The sequence below is a fragment of the Mandrillus leucophaeus genome, unplaced genomic scaffold (genome assembly GCF_000951045.1).
Source record: "Mandrillus leucophaeus isolate KB7577 unplaced genomic scaffold, Mleu.le_1.0 Scaffold333, whole genome shotgun sequence".
Lineage (NCBI taxonomy): Eukaryota > Metazoa > Chordata > Mammalia > Primates > Cercopithecidae > Mandrillus > Mandrillus leucophaeus.
Window position 1 is genome coordinate 1,953,934 of NW_012103510.1, and position 12,508 is coordinate 1,966,441.

At 41.5% G+C, this 12,508-nt stretch overlaps 1 long non-coding RNA gene across 2 annotated transcripts; it reads right to left on the reverse strand.

Moving 5' to 3' along the window:
- Positions 1-1,467: 1,467 nt before the first annotated feature.
- On the reverse strand, positions 1,468-12,158 carry LOC105545624. 2 transcript variants are annotated; one of them, XR_001006957.1, is made up of 3 exons: positions 2,965-3,074; positions 2,074-2,265; positions 1,468-1,977 (listed from the first exon to the last, which is right to left on the reverse strand). It is a non-coding gene; the product is annotated as an uncharacterized LOC105545624 (long non-coding RNA). The 2 variants fall into 2 exon arrangements; XR_001006958.1 differs by lacking the exon at positions 1,468-1,977 and adding an exon at positions 12,102-12,158 and having other exon boundaries at positions 1,987-2,265; positions 2,965-3,073.
- Positions 12,159-12,508: the final 350 nt, after the last annotated feature.

The following is a 12,508-nucleotide window of genomic DNA, read 5'->3' on the forward strand; positions in this document are numbered from 1 at the left end:
TATTGAGCATATTGTATGTATGTGTGTGTGTGTGTGTATATATATATATGTATATATGTGTATATGTAAATATGTTACCCAATTTGTCCTTTCTTCTTAGTCATAATTTTTGGTATGTATTGATGGGCAGACATTTTTAGTATTTCTGTAGTAAATGTAATTCATTTATTTTATAATTATTGCCTTAGGACTGATGCCTTCCCAATTCAATATTGTATAAATATCCACCAGCATATTCTTAGAAAATAATCATTTCCTTTTTTATATGTATAAATATATTACATCTAAAATTTATTCTTGGGTTTTTATACTTATAAGTATATTATATCTATATAATTGTTTCCTTTTCATACTTATTACTAAACCTCAAATTTATTCTTTTACTTGTATGACTCAGAGACTACTGTTTCTCTCCTCCCCTAAATGAATAGGCAGTTGCCACAATACCAAAATATTGAATAATATACTACATCTTCCTTTGATTTTAAATGCCACTTTTATCACACATAAACTTATTATATTTACTTGGGAATATTTCTCGGACTTCTATTCTGTTTCATTAATCCTATGCCACCAGTACCATAAGATACTCTCACTCTGTTGCCCAGGCTAGAGTGCAATGGTGCGATCTCACTACCACCTCTGCCTCCTGGGTTCAAACAATTCTCCTGCCTCAGCCTCCAGAGTAGCTGGGATTGCAGGCATGCACCACCATGTCTGGCTAATTTTTATATTTTTAGTAGAGTTGCGGTTTCGCCATGTTGAGCAGGCTGACCTTGAACTCCTGGCCTCAAGCGATCAGCTGGCCGCAGCCTCCCAAAGTGCTGGGATTACAGGCGTGAGCCACCATGCCTAGCTGACTTTATAAGATATTCTAAAAGTGGTAGTTAAACTGGAAAGTCCCCCTTGCAGGGCATGCGCTGGGGGTGTGACTCGCTTCTTCAGTGTCCTGCTCCTCAAACCTCCTAGGGGAACATAGACACGGGCAGACTGTGGAGCTCTGACCCAATGGCAGTGTCTAGGGATGAATGATTACAGCAGAAGCCCCAGTGGGCGTGTGTTACAGGGTGTTCTTTTGGTTTGCTGTCTATAGGCAGCTTCTGTTAACCAGTTCGATTAGACCCCCCTTCTTTATCACAAGGACAGAGGGCTTTCTGTATCCCGGGAATGGGCTTGGAGAATGAGTGCAAGGTTTTACTGAGTAGAAGTAGCTCTCAGCAGATGGGGGAACAAGAAGGGAGATGGGTTTCTCCTGGAGTCGGGCCCTTTGGCGGCCTGCTCCAGCAAAACTCTGCGTCATTCCGCCCTGTGCCTTCCACTACCTGCTCACCTCTTGTCTTCTTCTGCCCATGTGTTCCTCATAACTTCCAGCAGCTTTTGTGTCTGTCCTCTAGGGGTCTCGGGTTTTTATAGGCCCAGAATGGGGTCTTGGCAAATGCAACATTCGGGCTTCAAGGCAGGAGTGCCTGTCCACACCTGGGTCCCTGGGGGTGGAGCCCTAGCCAGAGACCACGTCTTTCTCTACCCAGCGCTTCCCTGCCCCTCTTCCGTATCATTTAAAGGGACCACGTTCTTCCCTTACCAGCACTGCCGGATCAGTAGGAGAAATTTCCCTTTTTCTTCCTCTTTTCCAAGCATTGTTGATTATGTTTATACATCTTTTCTTCCTCCTAAACTTTAAGATTATTTTGTAAAGAGAAAAAATCATGAGAAATCAAGATTCATTTGTAGTCTAATTTGGGGAGGGTGTAGTGATTAGTGTAATTAAATTATCTTTCTTTGGCTCTGGACAAAGGGGAGTACCCCTTCTTCAATCATCCATGTTGGACGGATGTTTCTTTAAATTAAAAAAAAATTTCTTCTCTTGAGTACTTTTTAATGTCAGAGAAACTGTGAATATAGAATTGTTCTAGTTTTAGATTTCTTCCTTTTTACGAGCTTTCTTATAGCAAGGCATGAGGAAGCGGCAGACACCCACTGGAAAGATTAGCGAGAGAAAATTAAGTTTTATTTAGGAAAGAAAAACTTTAACAAAAAGACCTGGAAAGAGATCCCATTTTGGGCGACAGCTACCTGGACAATACTCTGTTCTTAGGATGTGGTCGTCTGGTCCTCTCCCTTTCTTCTTGCTATGCTCCAAAGAGCAAATGTTTGGCATTTAGGAGTCTTTTTTCTTTTTTTTTCCTTTTTCTTGAAAAGACGTACATCAATGATTTTTACCATCGCTTTGAAAACTAATCTTCTAAGGCCAGAGAAGAAATACGTCTTAAAAAAAACAAATTAAATTGTACTTTTTTTAGATTTTATTATTTAGGCTGTTATTTAAGAATGGTGAGAAAGTTTTACAGCCTTGTGGAAAAGAGATGTAGCATTTCTTCCACAAACTATCAAAAGTAGTGAATCTATTTAAATCGTAACATGATACTTTCATAATTGTGTGGATGTGTGTGGAGAGGAGAGTGGGTAAGGCCGCTTTGAATTTGTAAAAGGAGTGGAAACCTTCTAGGCATAGATAAAGATGTATCACATGTAATATCATTATATCTTGTGGTCAAAATCTATTATGAAAAAAATTACAAACAGTACTTATTAGAAAAATGATTGAGAATACAACCTTTAGGTTTAAAATCAATTTTCCACAGTTATTTTAGAATAGATCCAATGAAAATGCAAAATTCTTCAGCCAAGAGAGATGGTTTAGCATTAAACCAAATGCTAAAAGCTCTTACAATGCATTTTATTTATCTAGTTTAAGAAAACTCAGAAATGTCCAGAAGTTTGCATTCTTCATCCTATCATCATAATGGAGGTCTGATGCATTCTTTTTCAAATCGTTTTTTACATTATCAACAGGAAGACAGATGCTCTCTTGGACCTCCCCTGGAATTTCCAGCCCTACTGTGGATGTTTCTGTTTGCTCTGTTTCTCTGAGTGAGGGTGAGTGTCTGACTGTGTGAAATGTACCTAAACAAAATACTAGACATGTTCATCAAGTGATCCTTTTTTCAGTCCAATAATGATGCCTGATACAGTGTTCACAGGATCATCTTTTGTTTTCTTAAATTGAAATGGCCTATGTAAGAGCAAGAGACAGATTATGTTTAAAACATTTTGGCAACCATAGTGATGGGTTTGCAACACAAGTAACACGCTACACGGATTAGGTTTCTCCACTAAGAGCTGGTTGTGTTAGCATATCAGATTTCCTGGAGTGGGACCAGCCACATTAGAAAGAAACAATCTCTACAAGGTTTTGACATCAGATTTTCTTTGATAAATATGTGGGAGAAAAGGACCCTTCTGTAATTTTTCTCTGGTGTTTACAGGTATTGCTGGTTTTGAAAGTAGAATAGATACACAAATAGGAAACACCATTGCTGAATTTGTTTCAGATGTCCCTTGTTTACAGAAATACAGCATTCATTTGTTGTACCTGGTGGCTATTAACTGCTCTAATTGTGCTGTAGACTCGTTAACAAGTTTGTTGAAGTTGCGCATTATAATTTTAAAGGAGTTAATTGAATACTAATCCAATGCGCGGCACAAAAATTATTTGAACCATTCCAAGGAAAGCCGAAAATCCCACCAGCTGCCTTGGTCCTAGTAAATCCCTACCCCTGTGAAACTGAGAAAATGAATATTCAATATTTTTTCCATTTGAGTCTCTTGACATTCTATTGATTCACTTTATTTTCCCAACAATGTTCTGACAGGTTTCCCAATGTGCATTCTGCACATTCTTTGATATTCATCTTGTGATTGCCTTTGAAAATGAGCGCCGTGGCCAACTTTGGGCTAGGGCTTAGAACTCAGGAGCTCCAAGCCCCTTGCATCCCAAAAGCCAGCATATTCATAGAATTTTACTGTACTACCATGCAATCCTCACATATGGGACACAGCCAAACATCAGAAGAGGAAGTTAGTTCAAGAGTGCATAAAACCTAAAATATGTTTGTGAAGCAGGTTACTGCTCTGGGGGACTTAGTGGAGGGGGCCAAGAGAAGTGGGAAATGTCTGAACCTAAAGATTGTGCCAGTGGGCTGGGCGAGGTGGCTTAAGCCTGTCATCCCAGCACTTTGGGAGGCCAAGGTAGGAGGATTGTTTGAACCCAGGAGTTTGAGACAAGCCTGGGCAACATAATGAGACCCCATCTCTACCAAAAAACAAAACAAAAAAAAAAATTAGCCCGGCATCGTGGCAGGCACCTGTGGTCCCAGCTACTTGGGAAGCTGAAGTGAGAGGATCACCTGAGCCTAGGAAGGTCAAGGCTTCAGTGAGCCGTAATCACGCCACTGCACTCAAGCCTAGGTGACTGAGTAAGATCTTGTCTCAAAATAAAGAAAGAAAAAGAGAGAGAGAGAGAAAAGAAAAGATTGTGCTAGAAGAGGAAAGTGAAAGAAAAGCAAATAACTTAGAGATGAAAAAGCCAGAAGTAGAAGTAAGTAGATATGGCAGGAAGGTAGCACCCATTTCAACAATTTTTGTAAAAGGAGTAGTCCATTGATTGTCAGAGAAGTGGCCTGATTCATAGAGAAGAAAGAGAGCACAGGAACAGGTGAATCTCCTGTTGTGGCAGGATCTAAAAGCCAGTTGGTCGACATCATCAGTCTAGGGGGTGCCATTAGCACACAACTAGGTGACTGCAGGCTCCTTCTTTCCATTAAAATGGTGTCCTTTGTTAGAAGAGGGGCCTTACCTCTGTAAAAACTAGATGTTGACCAGGGTTCTTCAGAGTAATGAATGTGGTGTGCGGATTTTTCCCAGAGAAACTCCTGATCAGCAGTATGGTATTCTCCATATGCTGTATCTAAGCATTTTGTAACAGGAGCTTAAGTTCACTCAGGTTTGCGTTTCTTAGCCCCTAGGTCCAAGCAATGCATATAGCATACTCTCAATAGTATTTGTAAAATGAGTGAATGAATGAATGAAAAGTACATAATCTATAATGTAGAAAATGTAGTTTGGTTTATCTCTCAAACAGGATTCATTTCTTTTCAGATGACAGGTAGGTAAGTTAAGCAACTGCCTCTCTATCTGTGTATAATTGATCTTATTGACTTTAAAGATTAAGTTGCAGATAGATAGATAGATAGATAGATAGATAGATAGATAGATAGATAGATAGAGTGCTAGATAGATACACATTCTTTGACATATCTGTTAAACTCAAGATGTGTTTAAACGGTATCTTTGGAATTGCATCTTGAAGGTAGGATATTCTGTCCATTTATCTCCTAACCATTTGAGCAGCTAAGATCTTAGACTTCTCCACAATTTAGGTCCCTGGTTAAATTAAGGAGCCTGTTCAATCAAAAAATATCAAGCTGGCGGTTTTGACTGCTTGAGTATTGACTTCGGCAAACGGTCTGTGAGCTGAAACAAAACCTATCCGATGGCTTTCCTTTCTGCTGAATGTACTTAAAGCAATGTATGCCACGTTTAGAGTGTGATGCAATGATATTCATGCCCATTTCATTTTTATTATTTTTCTTGAAAAAAAAAAACAGTCTGTAAAGGTAATGTGATTTTAATACAATGCAACTGAATTAAAATTAAGATTTTAATGAAAAATCTTCCTGATTTGTTTTCATGGGGTGGGGGTTGGTTCAAAAATTAAATATTTCGAAGGTATGTATTGCTTTAGTCTTTATATAAGAGCTTTTAATCTGTGTGTCACCTTCTTTGATACAGTAGACTGTCATTTAATATTTGTGAATTAATACATCCCCTTCCCTAATACCCACTATAAGTTACAGGAGGGCAGGGTGGGTGCAGTGGCTCACACCTGTAATCCCAGCACTTTGGGAGGCCGAGGCGGGCAGATCACGAGGTCAGGAGATCAAGACCATTCTGGCTAACATGGTAAAACCCTGTCTCTACTACAAATACAAAAAATTAGACTGGCGTGGTGGCAGGCACCTGTAGTACCAGCTACTTGGGAGGCTGAGGCAGGAGAATGGCGTGAACCCAGGAGGCGATGTTTGCAGTGAGCCGAGATCACACCACTGCACTCCAGCTTGGGCAACACAGCAAGACTCCATCTCACAAAAACAAAACAAAACAAAAAAGAAACTTACAAAAGGGCAGAGATTACGTATTCTTGATTTACTCAGAACTCTTTGTATATAATAGGTGGTCAGCCAGCTAATGTTACATGTTTTAACTGCTACTGAGATTTATTCATTATTTAAATTAATAAGTTTCTGCAAACTATGACCCAAGGGCCAAATCGGGCCCTATACCTGTTCTTGTAAATAAAGTTTTATTGGAATACAGCCACATTTGTTCCTTTACATATGGTCTATGGCTGCTTCTAGCAAGCAGTGGCAGAGTTAACTCTAACTAGTTGTGACACAGACCATATGGTCCACAAAGCCTAAATTATTTTCTATCTATCATTTTCCAAAAATGTTCGCAGACCCCTAATTTGCAATGTGCTTGGCATTGTGCAGGCTTGTCGTGGATTTTCCCTTTCAACTTTCACAATATGTACTACTACGTGGTATGTTCTGTTGTTATCCCCATTTTATGGATGAGGAAACTGGGCCACAAAGAGGATTTGCAAGGGATTGGGAGAGTGGGAAACAGAACCCAGTTAGGCATGACTCCAGAGTCCAGGAATCCTTGAGTCTGTGACTGGAGATGGGTGGTAGGGTGCACCTCTACTTCTCAAACTCATCACAAGCAGCACCTCCAGTCCTCTGGTCGGGGAGGGGTAGCTGGGAACAAGGGCCAGAAGGTACTATTGCCAGAAGGACAGGGAGAGGCAAGGGGCCTGTCTGCCTCTCAGGGCTGCATGCTGACACCTGCCATGCCGAAGAGAGAAAGCAGAGCTGCAGGCTACAGCTATCAACCTCCCTCCCACATGGGCATCCATGGAGTTTAGTTTGGCACCAAGGTGTGAGCTCTTAGGCAACATGGGAGCCCAGCAAGGCACACTCATGGTCACGCTGGCTCTATAAACACGAGAGAAGGATGCTTGCCTGGTGGCCTTGTGCTAGGACCCTCTGCATTGGGCTTGGGTGGCAGTCTCCCTTAGAGAAACCATTTGCTCCTCCAAATCTGGGTTGGAAAACTTTTACCTCCTACCAAGACTGGTGCCCCTTAGTCTACAGAGGCTCCAATGAAGTGGGGGAGAATTTTCAACTTAAGTCCTTAAAAAAAGGGGACAAAGAGGCTAGCAAACAAATTGCTGTAATATGAGCAGACTTCTTTCATTTGAATTTTTTAAAAAAATATCCCTCTGCTAATGACTTGGTGATTTGCACAGTACTAAATGTGCTGACTTAAAAAATCTGTGGGAGGTCAATAATTTTCCCTCTGCCTGTCACTGTGCTGATTGTGGTCCCGATGCACCTTAATTACAACACCTACAGGTGGAGTATTATACAGTGTTTACATTAATCAGAATAGATTTACTGAGGGAAATAAACCTGCTGGCTTCCTTAGAGTTGCACTCTCCTCAGGCAGCTACTGGGCTGGCCAGACTGTGGGTTAGTGCCTGGGCTAGGAGCCCAGACCCCAGCCTCATAGGAATAGATAGTCTCAGAGCATCTCTATCCTAAACTGGTGTGCTGGTGCTTAGCTAATGAATCAACAGAAAGTTCTATAAATAGAAACTGCATTTCAGAATTTTGCGATCAAAGGAGGAAAGTGTGTGAGTGTGTGTGTGTGTGTGTGTGTGTGTGTAGAGAGAGAGAGAGACAGAGGGCAGAGGGAGAGAAGATAAGAGATAGAGAGAATGTGCAATTGTTAGAGAACTGACTTCATTCTCTGTGGCCATGAAGAATAAGAGAATCACACGTATCTTAGAGGCATAAATTGCCTCCCACCCCAAGTCTTATACTTACATAAAGAAGAAGAGTAGAAGAGAAAGTCTGTTGGGAAATTAAAGAAAGACTAAAGAAGATACACACAGCTGTCCAGTTGGGATGTGGGCAGAGGAGGGGTAGGTTTTGCTGTGTGTTTGTTGTTTTTCAAATTCATTTTTCTTTTGCATTTTGAATGAGGCTTTATTTTTCTTTGGATTTGAAGAGAGGCCAACAACCTCCATTGACCCAGATGGCTAATATGGGTGAGTAGCTAAAGTCACCAAGTCTTTGATTAATTTCTGTCCTTTAGTTTCCTCATACATAAAATGGGCTTAACAGTAGTACTTGTTTCACAAGGTCATCCCGAAGGTTTATTGCAATAAAATGCATAAAGTGCTCACAATAGTGCTTGGCTCATAGTAGGTAGTCAATTACAGTTACCTATGATGATTATTATTATTACTTTTTAGAGATGAGGTCTTGTTTCATCACCAGGCTGCAGTGCAGGGATGCAATCGTAGCTGACCACAGCCTTGAAAAGTTACCCATTACTGTCAAAAGTCATTGAGAAGATGGACTGTTAGAGTCAATGAGCCTCAAGTTTCTAAACCTTTCTAAGCCTCAGTTTACTCATCCATAAAGTGGCGATAACAGTACCTATAAATGAGAATTGCATTCAAAGTACTTTGCGTATTGTCAGCCTTCATAAGTACTAGTTATTATTAGCAGCAAACGTGGGAACTTTCTAATTTGTAAGAAAGGAAACAGCCCTAAGTGTTTGCCTGATCAGGTTGTGAAGTCACTACCTTCTCAAGATAGTGCTCAATTCTTCAGTCATTGAATAGTCAACACCCTCCCCAGCACGTTGTCCCTGGGTTTTTGGTTATGTCTAGATTTGGCCAGTAGAGTCCTGAGAGCACATCTCCAGTCTAGAAAAGGAGCCTGCAAAACTGTAGCATGTACTTGAGAGGGAAAGCCCCTGGGATGCTCCAAAGATGAAGTGGAGCCACAGGAAAATATTTCAGTGAAAATAATTTGCATAGCATTTTTCAGAGCAAGGTCCTTGAATCAGTTCGATTCATGAAATAGAGTACACGAAGATTTTATATTTTCAAAAACATTCATCCATTTGTCTTTGGGAGGCATAGTCTGTCATTACTGTGAACAGGAGCCTGGTCTCCTTGGTGGGCACCACACCCAGCAGGCACAAAAGCTTCTCCTGGCTTGAGGCCACCAGCAAAGGCAGCCTGTGTTTCTCCAGCATCTTGGCTCTGGGTTGAGTCTCATCCGTGTTGAATGGTTTCTCTGCAGGAGCAATTTTAAGGCTAAAAAAAGTCAAAAGAGGAAGGAAAAAAAAAAAAAGAAAGGAAAATAGGGAAACATCACTCTTCTATCTCCACCTGGCCTCATTTACTGCTCTTTTACATTCATTAGAAAAACGCAAAGTCCAAGTGGGAAAGAGGGAGTTCCCAGGCAAAACAAGATTTTGCGATCATTTGCCAGAACGGTCCTTCTTTCTGTTGCCCCTGACTGCAGCCTTCCCTCGCCAGTAAAAATGAGCCTGTGAAATGCTCATGGAGATCTGTTGTTAGGCTGGGGCACTTGGGTCTAATTCTAGAAGGTTCAGATCTTCAGCCTGTTACTTCTTATTTCACTGGTCCAGAAAGAGCTGCTTAGATGATAAGACTGGCAGAAAAGAAGGGTATAGTGTAAATACAGTCCCTGTCTCACCTGGAGCCCTTTTGCCACTTGCAATTATATGGTTTCATTTCAGTGCTTGAAGCTGAAGCTGACCTTTCTTTGCATTACAGCTAGTTTCATTAACACCTTTTTCTTTCCTTCCTCTGTGTGAGGTTTTATAATTTGGTTTTGATGGCCAGATTGCTTTGGGGAGCACAGGCAGCCTGTGGCACCATCCTGGGCACAGTGGATACTTACAAAAGACTTAGATGCAATTCTTGCTGCTGAATTCCAATTGGAACTTTAAAAACAGATGAGGTTAACAGAGTACATGTCTGATTTTCAGAAACCTAGTGTTTTAGAACCAAAACAGATTCGAGGACTTAATAAGGAACTAACCCCTCCTTTTAAAAATAATGAAAGTGAGGCTCAGATGTCATAAGAGACACGAACAAGGACACTTGGTCACAGCATAGCCAAAATATAAGGTCACATTTTTGCCCTCAGGTTGGCCACAATATGGAATAACAGTTTTGCCACCAATCTTGAAGTCTCAAGATATGTAACTAATGTAAGTCTTCGAAATAATACATATTAGAGTATTTTAAGAGTAATCTTTTTATTCAGATAAGATGAAATGGCTTTAGAACTTTTTCTTTAATAGGAAGAGAAGGCTAATTGGCACACTCTTTGCTTGTATCTTACTGTGTGCTTGAGAGTGTGAAATCACTTGGTAGAACAAAGTCCTTAAAACAATCATGAACAATGGTCACAGAAAAGGAAGCTGTGGGACTCTTCAGAGAGAAAAGGGTCTCTAGGTAAAGATTCACTTTGCCAGGAAACCTCACAAATTATAAACTAGTGGCATTTCCAAATGAGTGGTATTTTACTTTATGGTTCTTTGCAGCACGTGTGAATCATTCTGAAATTATTATATGAAGAACTGATTTTATGACGTGAGCTTATGTGGTACCTTAGCTCCCAACTGGATATCCTGGGGGAAGCAAAGACAGTGTGATTAATCAAGAGAACCAAAACTAAATTTCTAGACCTTATTTCTGACCCTAGTTCTGCCTCGAACCAGCTGTGTAACTGGGCAAATTACTTTGCCTCTGTCAATTTTGGTTTCCTGGTTAAAGATTTCTACTAGAGGGTCTCTAATAGGTTGCCAGGTTGCGAAGGGAAAAAAAAAAAAAGGAAGGAAGGGAGAAGGAAGAGAAGAAACAAAAAATAAAACAAAACAAAAACAACACACAGGCATCCAGTTAAATCTGAATGTCAGATAAACAATGAATATCTTTTAGTGTAAGTATGCCCCATGTAATATCTGGGACATACTTACACTAAAATCAAACCACTATTCATTCTTTTTCTGAAATTCAAATGTAACTGGGTATTCTGTAATTTCTCTGGCAACCCTAGGCCTCCAATTCTATAATTAATGATTCTGACTGTATTTGTTTCTAAAAGTCTCTATGAAGGGGGGAGAGAGAGTGGGGGAGAGAGAGAGAGAGAGAGAGAGAGAAGCAATCCCCTGAAAGCACTCACCAGCCGATTGCTAGTCTGCAGAAGGCCAGCTCATGGCATTAGACGGAAAGTCTCTTTAGGCTGAGAGGCAACCCTGGAGAAAACAACGCCCTTTCCTGATGACATAGGCCCCTCCCATGACTGTCTTGAGAGCCAGACCTCTTTGTGGGCCTAGGGAGCTCTGTCCGCTGAACCGTCTCAGTGGCAGGCAGTGCTGTGCTGAGTGCCCTAAGAGAAAGCCTGGTGAAGAAAGATCATCTCTAGTCCCTTCCATACACAGAGACAATTGCAATTAATCCCTGTTGTGAGCCATCAGGCACTAAGGATCAGAGAATCCTCACAACAGGGGCCTAAACAAATCATCCTTAGGTGGAAACCAGGAATGGATCCAGCCTCCCCTTTCTCCCTAAGTAATGTGGACATAGACAGCATCCACCCCAACCTGTTTGTTATGGGACTGGGTAGGAGTGGGAAGATAGAGCAAGATAGAGAGAGGAGAGGATGTGAGATGCTGGAAGTCAGTGTTGCAGGCAGTTACCAAAAGGCCGGGTAGTTAGAAGTGGAATGAAAATACTGAGATTTCCCCCAAAACACTAAAAAATAATTGCAGATAACACTGTATTCTGTGTTACAGTGAGGTCCCTCCCGTAAGCATAATGACTGCTTCTTTGGTCCATTTAGTTTGGGTCTTTTGCAATTTATCAGAGATGCGTTCCCTGGAGTCTGGGATCCCATTCAAAGCAGTGTGGGCGCATGCATAAGTGTGTTGATTGCATTTCCACAATCCTCAGATTCTGCCCTTGAGAGGGGTTGTCCCTCCACTGATTCCTGGAATGGATGGGCAAACAGAGCCCCAGTGTCTCCAAAAGCACTACTGAATCCCCCTCACCACCACCGCCACGCCGCCAGGAAATGAATTAACCTGGACACCCAGACAGCTGCCATTAACTCGACCTCCCCTCCATAAAGAAGCACGCAGAGCCAGAGAGTAAAGAGGATATGGTTAGGATACAATGTTTAACAGAGAGAAAGAAAGGAGGAGAAACAACTCTTTGCTTTCGATGCAAATAAACTCAACTTCACCTTTAAAGCTGAAAACCTGTGCCCTTGGCAAGACGTTTGGGGACTATTCCAGAGATATTAATCTTCCTCCGTTTACATGTTAAATAGATCTTTGGAAACGGTTTCTCCAGCACTGTTTTTTCTCTCCGGCACAATCTCCTTCTCTCTTTCTTTTTTTAGTACAGTCAGAACTCCCCAGCAGCGAGAAGCCCTGGGGGACGAAGGTGGAGGCACTAACCCGTGTGGATTTCAGAGCCATCCCCGGCTGCGGGCTATTGGGGCGGCCAGGCCCGGTCTGCCAGCAGATGGCGCTGTGCCGCACGTTTTGGACCCTCGTGTGCCCGGCCGGCGCTGGGAAGGAGACAGACGCCTCAAAGTTTCTAGTGCCATTCCTGGACTGAAACAAATGTTTGTGGAATTAAGTAGTG